Source organism: Tursiops truncatus, chromosome 4 (genome assembly GCF_011762595.2).
Source record: "Tursiops truncatus isolate mTurTru1 chromosome 4, mTurTru1.mat.Y, whole genome shotgun sequence".
In the NCBI taxonomy this organism is placed as follows: Eukaryota; Metazoa; Chordata; class Mammalia; order Artiodactyla; family Delphinidae; genus Tursiops; species Tursiops truncatus.
The window spans coordinates 104,478,185-104,498,006 of record NC_047037.1 but is presented as its reverse complement, the minus strand read 5'-3'; positions in this window follow the sequence as shown (position 1 = coordinate 104,498,006).

Below are 19,822 nucleotides of genomic sequence, written 5' to 3'. Positions count from 1 at the left end.
AAACCTACCGTGGTAATCCTTTCATGCTGTACGTAAGTCATATCATTACATTGTACACTTTAAACTTATACAGTTTTTTAATCATTTTTTAAATTGAAGTATAGTTAATTTACAATGTTGTGCTATATATATATATATATATATAGCACATTGTATATATATATATAGCACATTGTATATATATACAGCACATTGTATATATATATATATACAATGTTGTGCTTATATATATATATATATATATATTCTTTTTTTACATTCATTACAAAACATTGAGTATCGTTCCCTGTGCTATACAGTAGGTCCTTTTTGTTGGTTATCTAATTTTATATATAGTAGTGTGTATATTTTAATCCCAAACTCCTAATTTATTCCTGCCCCCTCCCCTTTGGTAAACATAAGGTTGTTTCCTATGTCTTTGAGTCTATTTTTCACATATGAGTGATATCATATGATATTTGTCTTTCTCAGATATTTGTCTGACTTCACTTAATATGATTATCTCTAGGTCTATCCATGTGGCTGCAAATGGCATTATTTCATTCTTTTTTATGGCTGCATAATATTCCATTGTGTATATATACCACATCATTTTTTATCTATTCGTCTGTCGATAGACACTTAGGTTGCTACCACATCTTGGCTATTGCAAATAGTGCTGCTATGAATATTGATGTGCATGTATCCTTTCAGATTAGCATTTTCTCTGGATATATGCCCAGGAATGGGATTGCAGAATCTATTTTTACTTTTTTAGGGAACATCCATAATGTTCTCCACAGTGGCTGCACTAATTTACATTCCCACCAACAGTGTAGGAGGGTTCCTTTTTCTCAAAACTTATACAGTTTTATGTCAATTATATTTCAATAAAACTGGAGAAAAAAATTGAATAGCTTTTGATATTACCAGAAATGTGGCCTTAGTTTCAGGAAACAGAGACTTTGAATGGAATAAGGTAGAGTGGCCAGAGTAGGCAGGTGGACAGGACAGCAAGCCGTGTAGAGGACAGTGATTAGGGAAGTTACCAGGTGGTTGAGCTCTTTACCAAGAGGGCAGGGGCTGGCTGTGCTGTGGGGTGACTAGTAAAATCAGAGTCAAAAGTGTCCTTCAGGGCTTCCCTGGTGGCGCAGTGGTTGACAGTCCACCTGCCGATGCAGGGGACACGGGTTCATGCCCCGGTCCGGGAAGATCCCACATGCCGTGGAGCGGCTGGGCCCGTGAGCCATGGCCGCTGAGCCTGCGTGTCCGGAGCCTGTGCTCCGCAATGGGAGAGGCCACAACAGTGAGAGGCCCGCGTACCGAAAAAAAAAAAAAAAAAAAAAAATGGGTCCTTCAGATATTCACATGAAGAATGAAAAGAGCACAAACCTTAGCTCCAGACAAAACTCTGAACTTCAGTGTTCTCATGTCTAAGTGGAGATAGTTATATTTATAAGGTTTCTGTGAGGATTAATAAATAATACACGTAAAGCTCATAGGGGAGAACCTGACCCATGCTGAACTTCAAAATGTTCGTTTATTTCCCTATCACAAACCTCCCTCAGCAAGTTGTGAAACAGACAAACTTCATACTGTATATGGAACAAGACCTATCATAAAATAACTAAATACTTTAAAAAAAACATAATTTGGGGGTCTTTTTAAGAGCTCTGTTCTAAAAACGCACAAGCCAAACATCCAGTCCTGTGAATTCAAGGACAGTCTAGGGCACACGACACGTGAGAGCTGTGCATGGCGCATGCCTGTTGTGTTTTGCATTATTCTATTCTCTTCAGCCTGGTGAGATTTAATGGGTAAGCTTATAAGAGTCAGCATGTTCTCCCTGCAGAATGTTTTAAAAACATTCATGCAAGAATTTCTTAGGCAGGGTTTTTTTACAGAGATATTATTTGTACTCTGATTCAAGACGCTATTTTTTTTCCTGATGATTTTCAACATCTAGTAACGTGCCATTTCTCTGTCTTATTTACTTCTCTTATGATGTGTTTAGGTCAGAGCACATGGTGCTCATTACAAGCTCATGTAAAGACTCCGAGGATGAAGTTTCCTCTATTTACAATTTAATAAGGAGGCTAGTCTTAATCCTCCTAGTTTGATTTGTTTAATAAAAAGTGAGGCTTTAAGTATCTCCAGTGGACCCAGCAGAGACATACAGCAAATAACATCACCTGCTTCACCAATTTCTCACTCATTGGAGGTTCATCGCAACTCTCTCTCTTAGTACCTCTGTTTACTATTAGAATATATTCCCAAAACAGTCAGCATGCTCTTTCTGTAGAGTCTGTTGAATTTTTTCTCCTCTAGTAATTTTGGCTGGAATTATAAGATTTTATAGTACTCTTTATTTATATATTTTATAAAGATTTAATAATAAAGGAATCCAAGTTGGGAAACAGTGAGATGAGATGAAGAGATACCAAGACACTTTTAGCCTGCATCAACAAATCAGCACAGAGTATGTACTTCACCGAGAAATAGGATCATTTGTTCTCGTGGAAGATAATGACAAACCATTAGTTCAATGTGTACTTTGAGTTGGTTGTTTGTTGCTTTGCTAGCTTTCCTGGTAGTAATGGCTGATCTGGGCTAATCTAACTACATTCTCTCTGTCAGCCTCTGACAAGTGGAATATATTCACATGACGTCTGGCCTGGTATGGGTGCAGCTCCGTCCTTGGAATGGAACAAAGCTAAATAGGCCAGGAGGGACTAAAGCCTTGATCTTGGCATCATTAGCACTGTGTTCTAACCCACCGGGCTAATAACCCACAGACAAAGACCAAATGGACTAATAAATCCCAGCAGCCAGCATAATCTGGTTTGAATTTGTTTCTCATTTTTAATACATTAGTTTTCTAATTTTATTTAAGTATTTTAGGGTAAATGAAGCCAAAGTCCCATGTTGCTATCATTCAGAAGAGAGACGGCAGAGAGGAAACGCTGTGTCCCACCACTTCCCACAAACACTGGGCACAAAGGGACACTGTAGGCTGCACTCTCCCTTGGACAAGAGGTGTAAACCTGGAAGACTGAGGGCGAATCATGATTTTTATAGGTAATTTTTTCTTAATAAGCACAAAAGAGTCTTTGTATTTAAGGAAAACTTTTTGGACCACATTGAAGGCCAATAGCTTTTATGAAACAAAAAAATTACTCCTCTGTTTTGTTGCTTGTTTTTTGCCAGATTGTCATGCATTGTGTTTGTTCCATGTGTCCAAAGATATGCATACATCTTCAAGTCCTAAAAGTAATTTAGTTGCATCCCAGCTGCCCACTTCTTTCTTATTGTATAGATAGGTCACTGGAGAGGTTGTCTTCACATTATTGTCCCTGTGGCTACGGATGCCTGGAATATATTCAAAATCCCTCCTACTTCCAAGGCACACTATAAGCAGCACTTATTTTAGGAAGCATATCTTAACATTTGAAAATTCCTTTATACTATTAAAATTTGTGTTGCCTGCACCTTATATTTGGTGACTGGATTATATGCAATTATTATTGTTGTTCTTTATTTTGCTCTGATCATTTCAATGATCATAACTGCCTCCCTCATGAAAAGATTCAAAAGACAAATTCCATGAGGGAAGAGGAAGAGTTAGATATTTCTTTGGTGGTTCGCACAGCACGAAAAGTGGGTACAGTGTAACCCTGCTTAGGTTAATTTGAATTGAATGACTGTTGCTGTGATCAGAGAATGTTGTGGATGGTCGATATATAAATGGTCTTGCTTTGGTCTCTTTAAACACCATATAGGAAGAACACAAATGCTAAGGACTTTTTATGTGACTATTAGAAAATATATCTTTCATTATTTTTAGCTTAATTTTCATATTTTCTTTAGAATAGTGTCAAAACGTTGGGTATGATGAGTAATACTTTTGAAAATACTTTTTTTTTCACTTTCTAAGGATTTTAACATAAGCAGTCTCTTTAGTATAGTAAAACTGTAGTACAACTGAGATTTCAGGAGATATATATCATCTCCAGTAACTATAAATTATAGTAGCTTATCCTTCATATGTTAGTGTCCAGAGAGACTGCAAAATCAACTCCATCCTGGCAGTATAGTTAGGGATAGACTTCCTGAAATTATCCAATTATAGCAGAAACCAAGATAAGGAAATTAAGTAACAGTAATATTAGCAATAATACTAATAATAACACCAGTAATAATCATAGTTAACCTTTATGTAGTGCCTGCTATGTGTCTGGCATGTCTTAAGCACTTTACATATAATTCATTAATCCTCACAATAGATTAGGAAATCAAGTGGTTAAGTAATCACCCAGGCAATCTGTCTCAAAGGGGTATTGAAGAAAGTTGACATGTAATTTTGGCAGTTCTGAATAATTTTATCCATTCTACCACAGGAAGCCACAGTCTCTTGTCTACAACTTTTTCTTATAGCTGAACAGACGACATTCATCTCTAATGCCTACAATGATATTCTGTGCTCTAGATAGCAGAGGTCTTCACCAGAGGGACAAAAGCATGAGTGATAACCTGTCCCTGTATATATCAACCTGGAATCTTGAGGAGATAGGGACACACACAAACCAACGAAAATAAAACAGTACCTCTGCTGCCTTAATACTTGTCCAGTTTTCTTACTTATAGTATCCAAACATAAATTTTATTCTTTCATAAAAGTGAATAAACTGAAATATTGGCATATCTGCTGCCAACTTTGTAGGATTAAATCTCATAAATTCTCAAGGACTGAACTGTTTGTTTATACTTTCTCTGGAAGCACACCATGTTCTTTATGGATAATAACAAATATTTTTAAAAATCTAAAAGTAATTTCAGAGCATTTGATAATCAGGTCATGACGTAATCAACTTCAGATATGCTACAAATATGAAGAACTTGATATGAACAGATGGGAGAGATAAAGCTATTCTTGGGCAATGTGAGATGCAATATTGAATATTAATTGTTACTTCCAGCTCAGGAAGTGTGCAAAACCTAGTCATTAACTACAGCATTGCTCCTCAAAGTGTAGTCTATGTTCCAGCAGGATCATTATCATCTGGGAGCTTGTTAGAAGGAGAAAACCTCAGGCCTCGGCCCAAACCGGCTGAATCTGAAACTGCACTGTGATAAGATCTTCAAGGTGATTTCTATGTGTGTTAAACATGAGAAGCACCAAACTGGAGTGTTTCTCTATGGCAGTTTATATATTACAAAATCATGTTCCAGACATTCACATCATTTCATATCCTTATTCTGCCTATGAGAAAGTTAGAATATGTACATGTTTTTTCATGATAAAACTGTTGCTAAGAGAGAAATTCTCCTGGGTCAAATACATAGAGAAGGTGACCTAAACCTAGATCTTCTAAATCCAAATCCAGTACCTTGTCCATTCACAACAAACCATCTATAGTTGTCAAAACACTTTTAAGTTGGGTCCTTAGAAATGCAAAAGTGTTGCCTGTATTTTGTTAAGACATAACATATTTCCTATTGTAACTCTGCCTTTGGTCCTCCTAAAGGCAGAAAAGGTAATAATAGTCAGATACCAGTAAATTCATTCACTTCAGGATTTTTTCAGCTTTTTCTGGATATGTTCAATGATTTCAGATTAAACTGGCCACTTTCGATTTTCCGCTTCTACTCCTGCCTGAAGTGATATTAGGCTATCGGGAGTGGGTTGGGATAAGGGACAGGGGAGCAGTGCATCTGCGGCACTATGCCATGCAGGGGAGCCCATGGCTGCCTGGGCTTCTCAGTCCTGACACCCACTTAGCCATCTCTACTCATTCCCCCTGCTATGGCGACATTCCTGGAAGTCTGCCGCCTCTCAGCATGCCAGAGAGGGGGCAAGGGCCTGGGTATTCTATCTTTTCCAGTTGTACTTATGCCTGACTTCTGTTGCTCTTTCTCCCTTTTCTAGAACTGACTTTGAAGGTGAGGGTGGGAGGAGAGTGGACAGGGCACCCGAAACTTGCTCTCCTATGCCTTCACCAGTGTCTAATGTTCTAGCTTCTTCTACAACATTTCCCTGTTTCTTCTAGCCCAGAGAGTTCTTATTGAAGTCAGGAAAAACTTGATCTTCTAGTTTCTAGCTTTTTTCAAAGCTTAGAAGTCAAGAATTTGATATCTTTGTTGTCCAGTTTCTATAGCTGCTACTCCTCCTTGAGGCAATGCCTGCCTGAAGTCTCGTGCCCTAAAGGGAGGAGAGGTGACCAGGTAAAGTGGAATGAGGTAGGCCGGCATCCACTAATACTGAAAAATATTATCCTTCCTGGTGTCCCATAATTTCATGAAATAATGTGAAAGACTAGAGGCACTGGCCTTTCTAGAGTTTAACTCATGGGAAATTAGGCTCTTTCTAATCTGTTTGTCTGACAACATCTGAATATATTCAGATGGATTCAGTACTCAGTGATATGCTTTAAATGTTATCGACAACCTAAGGGATGTCCATAGGAAAATAATCAAAATGGTAAGGTAGCTGAGGATGATTTCATTTGAGACATGATTACAGAAACTATGATAATTTAGGCTAGAAAAAGTAGAGACCAAGGGGAAATAAGTACTTGAATGTCTATCATATCATGTGGAAAAGAACAAACTTTTGTTGTTGCTGTTGTTGTTGTTTTGTTTTGCTCCAAGGGAGGAATTGGAATCAATGAACTTAGTTTAAGAAATCAAATTTTAGTTCAAATTAAGTATGCCAGAGACAACACTGCCATTTTCATTATATCCCTAGATGGAACAATGTTACAGAAGAGCCCCAATTCTTGACACATTACTCGAAAGAGAAAGCCACTAGGAAGGTGAGCTTCCTAATCCATATTGAATGATGGTATGAGAAGAGAAATAAACTTTTTATTACATAATACCATTCACTACTATTTTGTGATTTTTATATCATCACAACATAATATAGTAAGGAAGCTTAACTAATACAGTAAGGAAGAACTTCCAAAGAAAGTTGTTCAGCAATGGACTGGATTTCCCATGCAGAAGAAATTTCCCATTGCCTATTATGGAAATTGGCAAGCAGTAAAAAGAACACATTTATTAATAAATGTATTCATAAGTTACCTATTCATTTATTAAACAATATATCCAATGAACACATACCATGTGCCGGTTATTCTATTATGCACTAGAGAAAAAGTAGTAGGCAAGATCAGCATAACCTTTCAGCATTAGCTAGTAGTTTGTTTTTTGTTTTTTGTTTTGCGGTATGCGGGCCTCTCACTGTTGTGGCCTCTCCCGTTGCGGAGCGCAGGCTCCGGACGCGCAGGCTCAGTGGCCATGGCTCACGGGCCCAGCTGCTCTGCAGTATGTGGGATCTTCCCAGACCGGGGCACGAACCCGTGTCCCATGCATCGGCAGGCGGACTCTCAACCACTGCACCACCAGGGAAGCCCTAGCTAGTAGTTTTGATCACATGATTCTCGTGTTTGCTTCTAATTCTAAGGTTTTTAGTGTCAATTCAATAAATTAACTACAAACTGTATCCTACTGTACAATGTTCCTATAACATTTAGCCATCCTCAATTTTTCTACATACACGAGAATATATGTATATGTGCATTTTTCTGTTTATACAGATATGTTTTACACTTCTCATGATTCACCTAATGATTGTTAGGAATTGTGAAGAATCTGAGATTTTATCCAACTTGCAAGTTAACAAGTTAACTTGGATGCTAATAGAAGACAAAGAAGTCCTGCATCAGAAACAAAAGATATTTATTATTCACAGCATGGCTGTATCTAAAATAGCAGAATTTGCACTGAGTCCCCAATTCCTACAAGGAGGAATGACAAGACCTAGGTGACACATGCACATGAAATGGGTTGCAGAAAAGGAATCTCAAATTTAGGAAATGTCAGTCGTTCAGAACTGGCTGCAAGCAAACCTGCCCACACTTTGTCCCAAAGAGAGGCATTATTTTATTGTTTTTCTTTTTATGATGGATAACAAATGAACAGCTCTCTGCTCTAGGGGGATACACTATATCTTCCAAGGTTGTTCTCCATATAAACATCCCTGAAAAGATAATCAGGACAAAAGGATGTCAGTGCTTCTGCTGACAAGCCATGCAGAAACTCTAGAGGTCCATAGAAAATTGTCTTCCAATAAACATACCCACTAGATTACAAGCTGCCATGAACCAGAACTAAGCCCATCCTTTTTCATCACCATACCTTCAATAACTAGCAGAGTGCCTGGGGCACAGTAAAAGGCTAACACTTGTTGAGGTCTTATCATATAACAGGACTTTTTAAACATCGCACGTGTTAACTCAATCCCAGCAACTATAAGACAGTGACAAATATTACCTGCACTTTACATATGAGGAAACTGAAGCCAAAAGAGTTTAGCAACTCATCTAAGATCATATGGCTAGAAAGTGCATTTCTTAAGGAAGTAAACTGAGTGAATGGATGGAAAAATAACTTTGAAACAGAAAAGAAGCATCTGCAATGATATGTATCAAGCTATGTACCGGGTTGCAATTTTGAGTTTGAGTACAGTGCAGTTTGTCCCAGCCTTCACATGCTACTAAAACTCAACTAAAATCAGAGCCTAATGCATATTGTTATATATCTGTTGATTTCTGTAACTGCAATCTGCTTAGAGATTCTACACATAAGTCTGTGCTATAACATGTCTAATTGAAGGTTTATTGTCTAGATTTAATTTGCCTGACTTGGCCAAACTTCATGGTAAAAGACAATTTCTCTCTGAAAAACTAGGAGAATTTATTTTATACTTATTGTTCTTAGCAGTATGTTCATTGGCAGAACATTAAAAACAAGTAGAATTGCTGTTTTATTAACTGTGGAATAAATGTACAATGGAAAAACTAGCTCATGACTGAAACAGAGAGAAGTCATTTCTGTGCTATGTACTGTCCCTGGGTGTAGACAGGAATATAGCTACACAAAGTACATACCATATTATGTCTTGATTTTTTTTTTCAAAAAAAATGCAATCTGTCTTTTGTTAAATTTCTAATTTCCCTCTTCATAAAATTATCTCTTTTGCCCAGACTGTAAACATAAATTGATATGTACTGAGGTAGAAGGAGACTGAAAAACATGTATTACTGCATATAAATAGAATATATATGGAGAGCAAGGTGGGAGAAGAGAGGAAGAAGTTCAGAAAATCAGGAAAAATATGTACTCATAATTCCACACCCCAATATAAATCCATTGTTGCATTAATTTGTGTATTATCTTCCAATATTTACTTTAAATGATTCATCAATAAAGTCACACAACACATATTTATTGAGCACCTACTATGTGCCAGATACTGTTTAAGAGGCCTGGGATATAGGGGTGCGCAAAATGAAACAGACAAATATTCCTGCTGTATCATTCTAGAGATGGATTTTTAGGTAGTATATATCAAATTTTGAAAACTACTTTTTAAATATAAAAACATTTTCTCATGCTACTCTTTGGTTTTTATAACCAGCACTTTTAAGGACTGAATTCTCTTACCTGAATAGCTAATGATTTAAACTACTTTTCTGTGGTTGCTATATTCGTTGTTTTCATGTTTTGGCTGTTTAGCAAATAACCCCATAATGAACATCTCGACAGATTGATTTTTCCTCCATGTTTTATACAAGTATATTCTTTCAGCTTATATTTCCCGTGGACTTGTGCCACCTTTGGACGCCATTCTGTTCTTGTTTTGTCCAAGAGTCTCATTCAACACATTGAATTTTCTGCCAGCAGAATCATCACTGAATGATTTCACAGGTCTCAAAGAGTGATGACCTTGCAATCTCCTTCATCCGTAACTGATAGTTGAAATATCGAGGTTAGAGTTCCATCTTTGTTCTCTTTTAAAATGTACATACCACTGCAATACTAATATCTTGCATATCTACAATCATCCACATCTTTATAAGAACAAATAAGAAAAGAGCAGACTTGATAGGGAGAAAAGAAGAAACCAGGAGGCCAGGGGTGACCACTGTACCCTATGCATAAATGAAGGCAAGTACATTTCTCTCTCTCTACATATGTTATTCCTTGTTTTATCATTACTGTGAAATACCTGGTATGGGATTATCTGACATTAAAGAATTCTGTCCAAGTGCAAGCATGTGTGTAGTTGGCTGGGTAGAGGTAGCAGGTTTGAATCTCGTTAGTACAACATTTTATTTGTCTGGAGTCAATAAATAGGAGTGATTTTTATACGTCATTAAACTGTTATAATGCCTAAGGGTAAGAAAAAGCTGGGGATGGGGTAGGTTCATAGATTGCTATAATTGTAAGATCTAGTAGACTTATTTCATTTTCAGATAAAGAAGCTGAGAACGAAAAAAAATTGAAAAACTTGACCAAATCATTAAAATAGTATAATATTTCCATTCAGGTATTCTTTCAGCTATAGTTTACTGCTGACTCACCTTGGTGAGTATTTGGACATTTTATAGCAACCTTTGAAAAACTCTAAAAGTCTTTCATCTTTTTGGAGGAAAGAGGAAACCAGTAGATGCTTTTCTTTAATTTTATTTTTTCCTTTGACCTGGGATCTTAATAATTTTTCTGAACTGCTTTACAGCACATACTCTATGTAAATGTGCAACGGGAAGGGAAAAGAAGAAAAAAAAAGGGAAAATAGAATGAAATAACAATTTAAAAGGAAATTGAGTGAATTAAGATTTTCTTCTTTAATTTGTAACAATATATAAAGCTCAAACTTGTGTTTTTGATATGAAAATTAAAGCTTCCTTTTCATTACATTAGATGAAGCCATTCAATCTCTTCTTTGGGGGTCCTGCTTCCCAGGACAAAGTGAAGCATCCCCTTTTCCCTGTTGGGAGTTGAGCCAGGCATGGACATTGGGTTTCTTAAGACAAAGTTCCCTCTATTCTTAAGGAAGGCTAAATAATTTCTTTTTACTTGCTAATGCAGTTAAGGGTCTGTTCTAACAGATGACTACGTTCCTCTCCAAGAGTCTGAAAGACCTATTATGAGAGAAGAAGAGGTAGAAAAACAATTTGTGTATTTATTTATGAGAGAGCAAAAGGGTGTGGGTGAAAATTCTTGGGGAAATTGGGAAGTTGGGAAAAGTTAGAGCCCTGTAGAAACCAAAGGCCAAATGCCTCTAAGCATGGTCTTATTGTGGATCTGCTTTTAGAAACTCCAAGGCCAAGGAGGTGGGAACAAAGATCTTATAAGAAGCACAATTCTAATGTCCAGGAGCTGCACTGGACGAGAAACCCAACTTCAGCCAACTGTCCAGTCACTACATGATGGAAATATCTCCCTTGCCTGCTACTGACTTAGGCTTGGGGTAACTGAGAGTAACGACCTGCACACATCATTCCTGTCTTCCCAGGGAACATTATTTGGTTACTCCATGAGGTTGATTGCTCAAAAATTGCCAGGATATTTGTATGCTGATGGATTACACATCACTTATTATTGGGAAGAAATGTGAATCTATAATTGGGGGCAGGATGAAACCTATATATACAAAATATGCCAAACAGGACTGGAGACACTTAAATATATACAATTGCTCACTATTTTTTAAAAATGATTTTTTTTACATGCACCCCAATGTTCTCTGCAACATTATTTACAATAGGCAAGACGCAGAAACAACTAAATGTCTATCGACAGATGAATGGGTAAAGAAGATATGGTATATAGCTATACAATGGAATATTACTCAACCATAAAAATGAATGAAATAATGCCATTTGCAGAACATGGATGGACCTAGAGATTATCATACTAGGTGAAGTAAGTCAGTCAGAGAGAAAGACAAATATCATATGATATCACTTATATGTGGAATTTAAAAATGATACAAATTAACTTCTTTACAAAACAGAAATAGACTCACAGATATAGAAAACAACTTATGGTTACCAAAGCGGGTAGCAGAGTGGGGGGATACATTAGGAGTTTGGGATTAACATAAACACACTACTATATATAAAATAGATAAACAAGGACCTACTGTATAGCACAGGAAACTATATTGAATATCTCATAATAACCTGTAGTGGAAAAGAATCTGAAAAGAATATAAAAATTGATCTTGTTTTTTGCTATCATTTTTTTCTGAGAGAATAGATGAGTACTTGGATAAAAGTAGATTTTTGATTACTCTAAATACCTTTCTTATCAACTTCTTTGGTTCTCAACGGGTTTGTGACTAAAGAAGTGAAAGTGAGGGGACAAAAGGCTACAGTGCCTTTGTAATGCACACACAATTAGGCATGAAATAGTTGGCAATGCTCCTTATTAAAGATGCCTAGGGAATGTTGAATGGTTAGACAGGAAGGGTCATGATGCTGTACCAATAGGAAATCTCATTTCGATTCAGATTTCCAACAGAACAAGACTCTTCCCACCCAAATTCTACACAGGATTACAGAATCAAGATAGAGAAGACAGCATAAAGTGCATCCCCTCTGACTGTCTCCAGTCCTTAGCAATCAAAAGATGCAGAACTATAGCATTACTCTGCTATCTTGGGATTCACAAAAGGAGATCAAGAATTTTGATTATCAATAAGCTCTTTATGTAAAAAGATCCTTTGTAGATCAGACCACATGGGAGTGTCCAATACATTGCAGTACAAGTGTCTTAACCTCCTCCCCCTCCCAGAAAACACCTATATGCAATCAACGTGATTTGGTTTTGTTTTGTTTTAAAATACTTAGTTAAAAATTAATCTGGATATTTATCTTAATTTAGCCGTTCTTCAACTGAATTACTTAAATCATGTAAGACTCTTTTGAACAGAAACAAAGATTTGAACTATTTTCCCCCAATACTATCATAGCTAATTTTTTACTGTTTACTGGATCGTTAGTGGAAATAACAACGTAATCTTTTACCTATTTTTCTTTATTTACTGTGCTATCTTGAAATGAGAAAGAGAGAGAGAGATTATATTTCATTCTGTTTTCTCTGCTCATCTTTCTGGACAATTATTCATTCTTGAATAATGCATGTCAGTTGAATTTGCACATGTTCATATAATTTATAAGCTGCCAGAATACAGTTTTGTGTAACTACCAAATTAAAATATTATGTCCATTAAAATTCAGCATTTCTTATTTAGATTATGCAGTATTTCTTAGGGAATGGAAATGACTCAAAAGCATTTTATAATTATTTACTGAAGCCCGCTTCTCTTGTAAAGCTCACAGGCCATAAACTCCATGATATGCATTACATGCTGAGAGTCATTTCCTTAAAAGGAAAATAAAAATTAAATTTCTTAATTGTAAAATTTAATATTTAAGTTACAGTTATTAGAAACTATATCTAAATTCATGAATTACTATACCCCTCCAAAAAAACCTGTATATAAATGAATGCTTTGCTTGCTTTGCCTCTGTTAATTTGATTACATATTTTTAGGTATCTATTAGTTTTTAAATTATGTATTAAGTAATTTAAGTATGAAGTAACTCATGGAAGTAAATATGATTTCCTATTAACTAACATATATTGAGGCATAATTTGCATACAATAAAATTTCTCCCTTTAGGAGTATAGTTTCTTGAGTTTTGACAAACATACAGTTGTGTAACCACCATCACAGTTAAAATATAGAATACTCCCTTCATCCCTCCAAAAATGTCCTTGTTCCTAATTATCATCAGTGTCCTCCCCCCACCACCAGGCTCTGCCAACCACTGGTCTGTTTTCTTTTTCCACAGTTTTGTCCTTTCCAGAATGTCATATAAATGAAGTAATATGGTATGTAACCATTTAAATCTGGCTTCTTTCACTTAGTATAATGCCTTTGATATTCACCCATGTTGTTACATATATCATTAATAGTTTGCTGATTTGTTATTGCTATCCAGCAATAAAAATTTTTCATTACTCTGTTGTATGGATGTACCGGAGTGTTTCTCCATTCACTAGTTGATACCTATTTGGATTGTTTCCATTCTTGATAATCAGGAATAAAGTTGCTATAAACATTAGCATACAGATTTGTGTGGCTTTATGTCTGCATTTCTCTTGGGTAAGTAACTAGGAGTGGGATTGCTGAGTCACAATGCTAATGAATGTTTAATTTCATTTAAGCATTTCTTTACTGCCTCTCACTGTAAGTAGATTATACCCACCCTTCGATATCAGGGTTCTCCGTGTGACTTCTTTAGTCAATAAAATGTGAGCAAAAGAACCTGTACAGCTTCTGAGTAGAAGCTTGAAGGAACAATGCATGATTCTTCCTCATGCTTTTCCCTCTATCAGGAGAACCACATGTCCTCAGGAGGGCTGCTCCTAAAGCCAGGATCTAGGGAAGAGGATGCCTAGCACAGAGCCACAGTCACCCCGCAGCCTGCATATAACCTGAGTGAGAAATCAACATTTGCTGTTGTATAAAATGGAGGCTTTGAGTTTGTGACCTCAGCATAAACGAGCAAAACTGACTGATAAACCTCAGAAACTACTTAACTTCAGGTTACATTTGAAATTCACTTCTTTGAACGTCTTTCTTTACTCCCTTGGGCTTGATATATGACTGCCTTTCATTCCCAACCTCTTCTTTGATCCTTCATCATTGGATCATCTTCCTACTGCCATTCTCTCCAAAACTAAGTCTTTAAATCACACGTCTTCCTCTTCACAGTAATTGTACTACAGTAGATGTTTAACTAGTCCCACAGCGTCCAATTTATACCCCCTAGCCTAAATTATGTATTCTTGATCCTGTATGACTTTTTAAAAAAAATAACAATACACTCATATTATGTTTCTACGAAAAACCTTCAGTAACTACTCATTACTCAAGGGCTAATCTAACCAACTCAACTTTGTTCACAAGGTTCTTCTGCTGGCTCTTGAATTCCCTCCTCTGCCACCTCCGCCATTACAAACACCTGCCATACTCCACTGAATGGACACTCTCTTCCAATCACATGGGTATACTCCTTGATCCAGAATTGACAACAGATATTTCTTTCTCCTTTGCACCCCATTTTTCTCTTCATTTTAAATCCTCCAAGACATATCTTTTTTTTTTTTTTTTTTTTTTGCGATACCTGGGCCTCTCACTGTTGTGGCCTCTCCCGTTACGGAGCACAGGCTCCGGACACGCAGGCTCAGCGGCCATGGCTCACGGGCCCAGCCGCTCCGCGGCACGTGGGATCTTCCCGGACCGGGGCACGAACTCGTGTCCCCAGCACTGGCGGGTGGACTCTCAACCACTGCGCCACCAGGGAAGCCCTCCAAGACATATCTTAAACTCTATTATTTTAGAAAACTTTTTACTAATTCCACTCAGGGTTCCCATTGGCTCCTCCAAGCCGTTCTCCACAAAGTGGCCCAAATGACCTTTAAAAACACATATCCATTATCCCTTCTGTCTACTTAAATTATTTCATTGGCACTTAGGATAAATACTAACATCTTGAAGCCCGATGGGTTAGCCACTATTTACCCTTTCAGCCTCTTCCCTTCCCTCTCTAGCACTCCGGCCACAGTCGTCCTCTTTTTGGTTCACTGGAACATCATGCTCCCTCCTGCCATGGGATCTCTGTGCTTGCTATTCTCTCTGCCTAAAATGTTATTCTTCTATCTCTCTTTCCCTGTTTAACTCCTTTTTACTCTTTAGATCTCAGTCCTATTATTGCTTCCTCAGAGAAGAATTTCCTCATTTTTCTAAGCACATTCAAACTTCTTAATATATGCTTTTATAGCATCATATACTTACCCCACCTTCAGTGTACTTATTACAGTTGGAATTTACATTTATCTGTATGATTATCACATCATCTACCTGTTTGGGCTTCAGCATTGTGGACCCATCCCACCCATGGAACAATTATATCTGGAACATTATTTGCTGGATGTTTCTCAAAGACCTGTAGCCCATGGTACATGGACCTTCTCTCTGTATCTGTTCCATATTGATTTGTAGTCTTTTATTGACTTGTAATTTAGATCTCTATGACTCTGTTTCCTTCTTGTTTGCATGTCTCATCAATATACCAACAAAACCAGGTACCTAGTAGCTTCTATACTATTAGTTGAATAAATGATTTCTAGTTATTCTTGAATAAGAATACACTCAGATTGAAGGTTAGTCTATGTAGCAAAATTAATAAATTTCAATGTATCAATATTTGGCCACTTCAAAAAATTTCAGTCAATAGTTTCATTCCCATATTCAAACAAAAATGTTTAAATAAAACCACTGAAAGCTACTATCATCAGCATTATGATTAGAATTGCCAGATAAAATTTCAACCATAAATAATATTTTAGTGTATGTTTCCAATATTGCATAGGGCAGAATTACACTAAAATTTATCTGTGGTTTATTTGAAATTCAAGTTTAGCCGGGAATCCTTTATTTTTATTTGCTTAGTCTGGCAACACTCACTATGATACTCCTTGAAATAATAATGGTTGCTCTCCATTGAGTGCTGTTAGTTACACACAGCACCAAGTGCTGCTGTTGATTATTTTATTTCATCCTTACAACCAAATGAGTAGGTCCTATAACCATTCACTTTGAACATATGGAGAAACTACAGCATAGAATAAAGAACTTTCTCAGAGTCACATAATTAACAAGTATTAAGTCTTACATATGATTTAAGGTATGTGAGAACTCGGAGTCTGCACTTCCAACCATCATAATATACCACCTCATCTAACACTATCTCAGCTATTGAACATACACCAGGCAACTATAGAGACAACTTTTGTCATTGAGTGCTCTGAATATTCTCTAACTATGGTAATCCAGAGATCCCAATGTAAAACCCAGCATTGGATTTGTGAAACAGCAAATGAATTTCTGATACCCCCTAGGAATTTCAGATCTTTTAGCCACTATATGGATTCTAAATTTACATAAATGTGCTACAGTATCACAATCTGTTTAAGTTATAACCTTGGATCTACTATAATGTATGTGTTAACCGTTTAAGAACTTTCTATGACATAGAGAAAAATCTAGATATAATTTTCATGTCCTTAGATCAATGTAATGGATACCTCCGCTGGTAACAAAAACATCTCCAATACCAAGTTTTCTTTGGTCTTAAACATTTCTTAAAAGTTTAAAAAGATTTGCACTAAATTTATCATTTTATTTCAGTGGTAACTTTAAATATTAAGAAACTACCCAGGGCTTTCTACTGTACTCTTGTGAATACAATGTAAATAGGTCCATTTTGAGGGGGATATGTTATTACTTTTGAATCTTTTTTGTAAGTATTAACTTTAATTTCCCTCTCTTTAAATTGAATTGTCAGGTGACTTAAAATAATTTTTGAGTTCTATACAAAATGTAGCATGGATACAGTGATGGATTAAGTGATTCTTGTGCAGAGTTTAAATATCAGCTTCAAAGATGTTAAGGAAGAAATTTTAAGGTATATCATATGACACACATGTTGGGCCTTCAAGGTGTGGTGCATTCAATGATCCCTTTACAACCTTCTTTTTAGGAAAACGGTACTCCCCGGGTTCCAGGCAAATGAAACCCTTTAGCATTAGATAACTTTCACCAAGTAGTGGGTTTGAGACATAGATTTTAAATGGTTGGATCCCACACTGAGCCCACACATGTTATCTCCCTGGTTCTAGCTCCCTCACTCTTTCTTACCCTCCTCACACCACTGCCCTTGAGATCTTGTCACTCAGCACACACAGGGATAAGCAGCCCTCCTTCTCTGATGTGGTGGCAATAACAGAGTCAACACTGCAGGCTGTTGAGTCAGACTGGAGTTCAAATCCCAGGACTGTTTATTAGCTGTGTGATCAGAGGCTGAGTATTTAACCATTCTCTCCTTGAGTATTTTCACTCAAAAAATCACAAGTATAATTTCACCAACTTCTAGGGTTGCTATGCATATTAAATGCATAATGCATGAGGATCATAGCAGTCATAATGTTAACCAATCACCACCATCATCATTATTATTTCATATCAGAAAAATGTGAACAACATGCTTTTGTAAATAGGAAAAGAAAAAAAAGTCCCAGTTTTCACTTTCCTGTTGAACTACACTCTAACCTCCCCTCTCAATTTTCCTATTAAAAAGCTGCCTCTAATGTAAGTACTTTTTTTAGATTTCAAAATGCACCAGAGAAAAGCTATTAAGTTTGATAGTATCAGTGGAAAAAAACACAGCAGCGTATATTGCTGATTTTGCTTGCTTTTACCCATCCCCACATCACGACATTTTAACCACTGGACTGGATTTGCACTTGAGCACAGCCTCCAAAAAGAAAAAAAAAAAAAATTCATTTGCAGATGTTATCAAAAGTATGCTCTTCCAGAATAAAATTTTTCCCCGATTTAGAAGAGAGAATTGGAGCAGATATTTTTTATTTTGTTAAAAGCATTATCACTGGGTTTTGAAAAGTGTGGTAGAACCTCAGTGTACTTCAATGAGAAATATATTAATGCTCTTTCTTCATGTTGAATGTCATGTCACTATCTTCCATCTTTTTTTTTAACCTGATGGAAATATCTCCTATTCATCAATATCTCAATAAAAATTCCATGGGTCTGGGAGACAATTAATTACTCAGATCAAAACAGTCTCTCTCTCTCTCTCTTTCTCCCTGTCTTTCTTTTCTTGCTCTCCTTCTCTGTCTTCAGACCTCATTGTCTATAACAAACCATTCTCTGAGGACACAAGAACCTAATCTTCCCTTCCTAGCAGTGTTGTGGGTATAAGTGTTTTTGTTTTATTTTATGCTAGATATCCATGTATCCTCGCAAAGGAACTTTGTAAAGGTCTATATTTGCATACTCCTTAGGTAGAGTTTCATGTGTCTGCATTTTAAAAACTGTGTCACTACTTGGAGTAGCAGATATTTTGCCACAAAATAAACTTTGGAAATCTTCATGGTCGGCAAAACTGATTATAAATCCACATTGCTTATGGTGATTGAAAAAATATCTCCATGTTCGTCCAGTGTTTACTACAAATATTGTTCTTAACAAATAATAAGTACTTAATACATCCTTTTGTAGGAAAATTTAAAAGAATGTTTGAGAGGGTAGCACTGGTTACTGCTATGTCTTTTATTTATATAAATATCCACAAACCCCTTATGGAAAAACTTTGTGTCAAATATTTTTAAAAATGGTAAAATTAATACGTGTATTAAGCATTCAATATTTGTGTTTGTTCCTTTAATAAATATTTGTTAAGAGACTACCACATTTCAAATTTTGAGCAAAGTACAATAGAGTTTTGAACAAGATACCATATCCAGGTCCCTATTTTCGTGTAGTTTGCAATCTAAACAAGACACACCTCAAGTTAATAACTAATATTTTCATTTGCACAACTGTGGAAAGACATCTTAGTTGGTTCAGTAAGAGTGTTTATTAGACTGGATGGGGAATGGGGGTGAATCAGAGAAATATGAAGACCTAGAATTCAAATGAAATAAAAATTGCCAGATAATCCTTTGGTCTGTTATTCTTTTTAACTAAAAGTAGATTCCTCATGTGTGTTTATTAAATTAACCTATCATATATATAATTACGGAAAATTGGGTTCTGTTATACCTGGAATAAACCAGAATGCTCCTTGAAAGAAAAATTTGTATTCTGAAATCTGTTTTCATCAATTTGGGGATAGGACATAAATTCTTTAGAAGGAACATGGTTCCAAAACTTAAATGTGAGTTAACAAACAGATATGATTTTATATAAGGATGCATTGGTAAATTTCTTTGACTACCACTACTTTAGGATTGTAACTCACATGTAATGAAATTAAAATTACAACCAGAAGATTGCTTATATCAGAAAGTCAAATATGTACTGGAAAAGGACTCTAATTCATAAGCTAATAAAATTTTT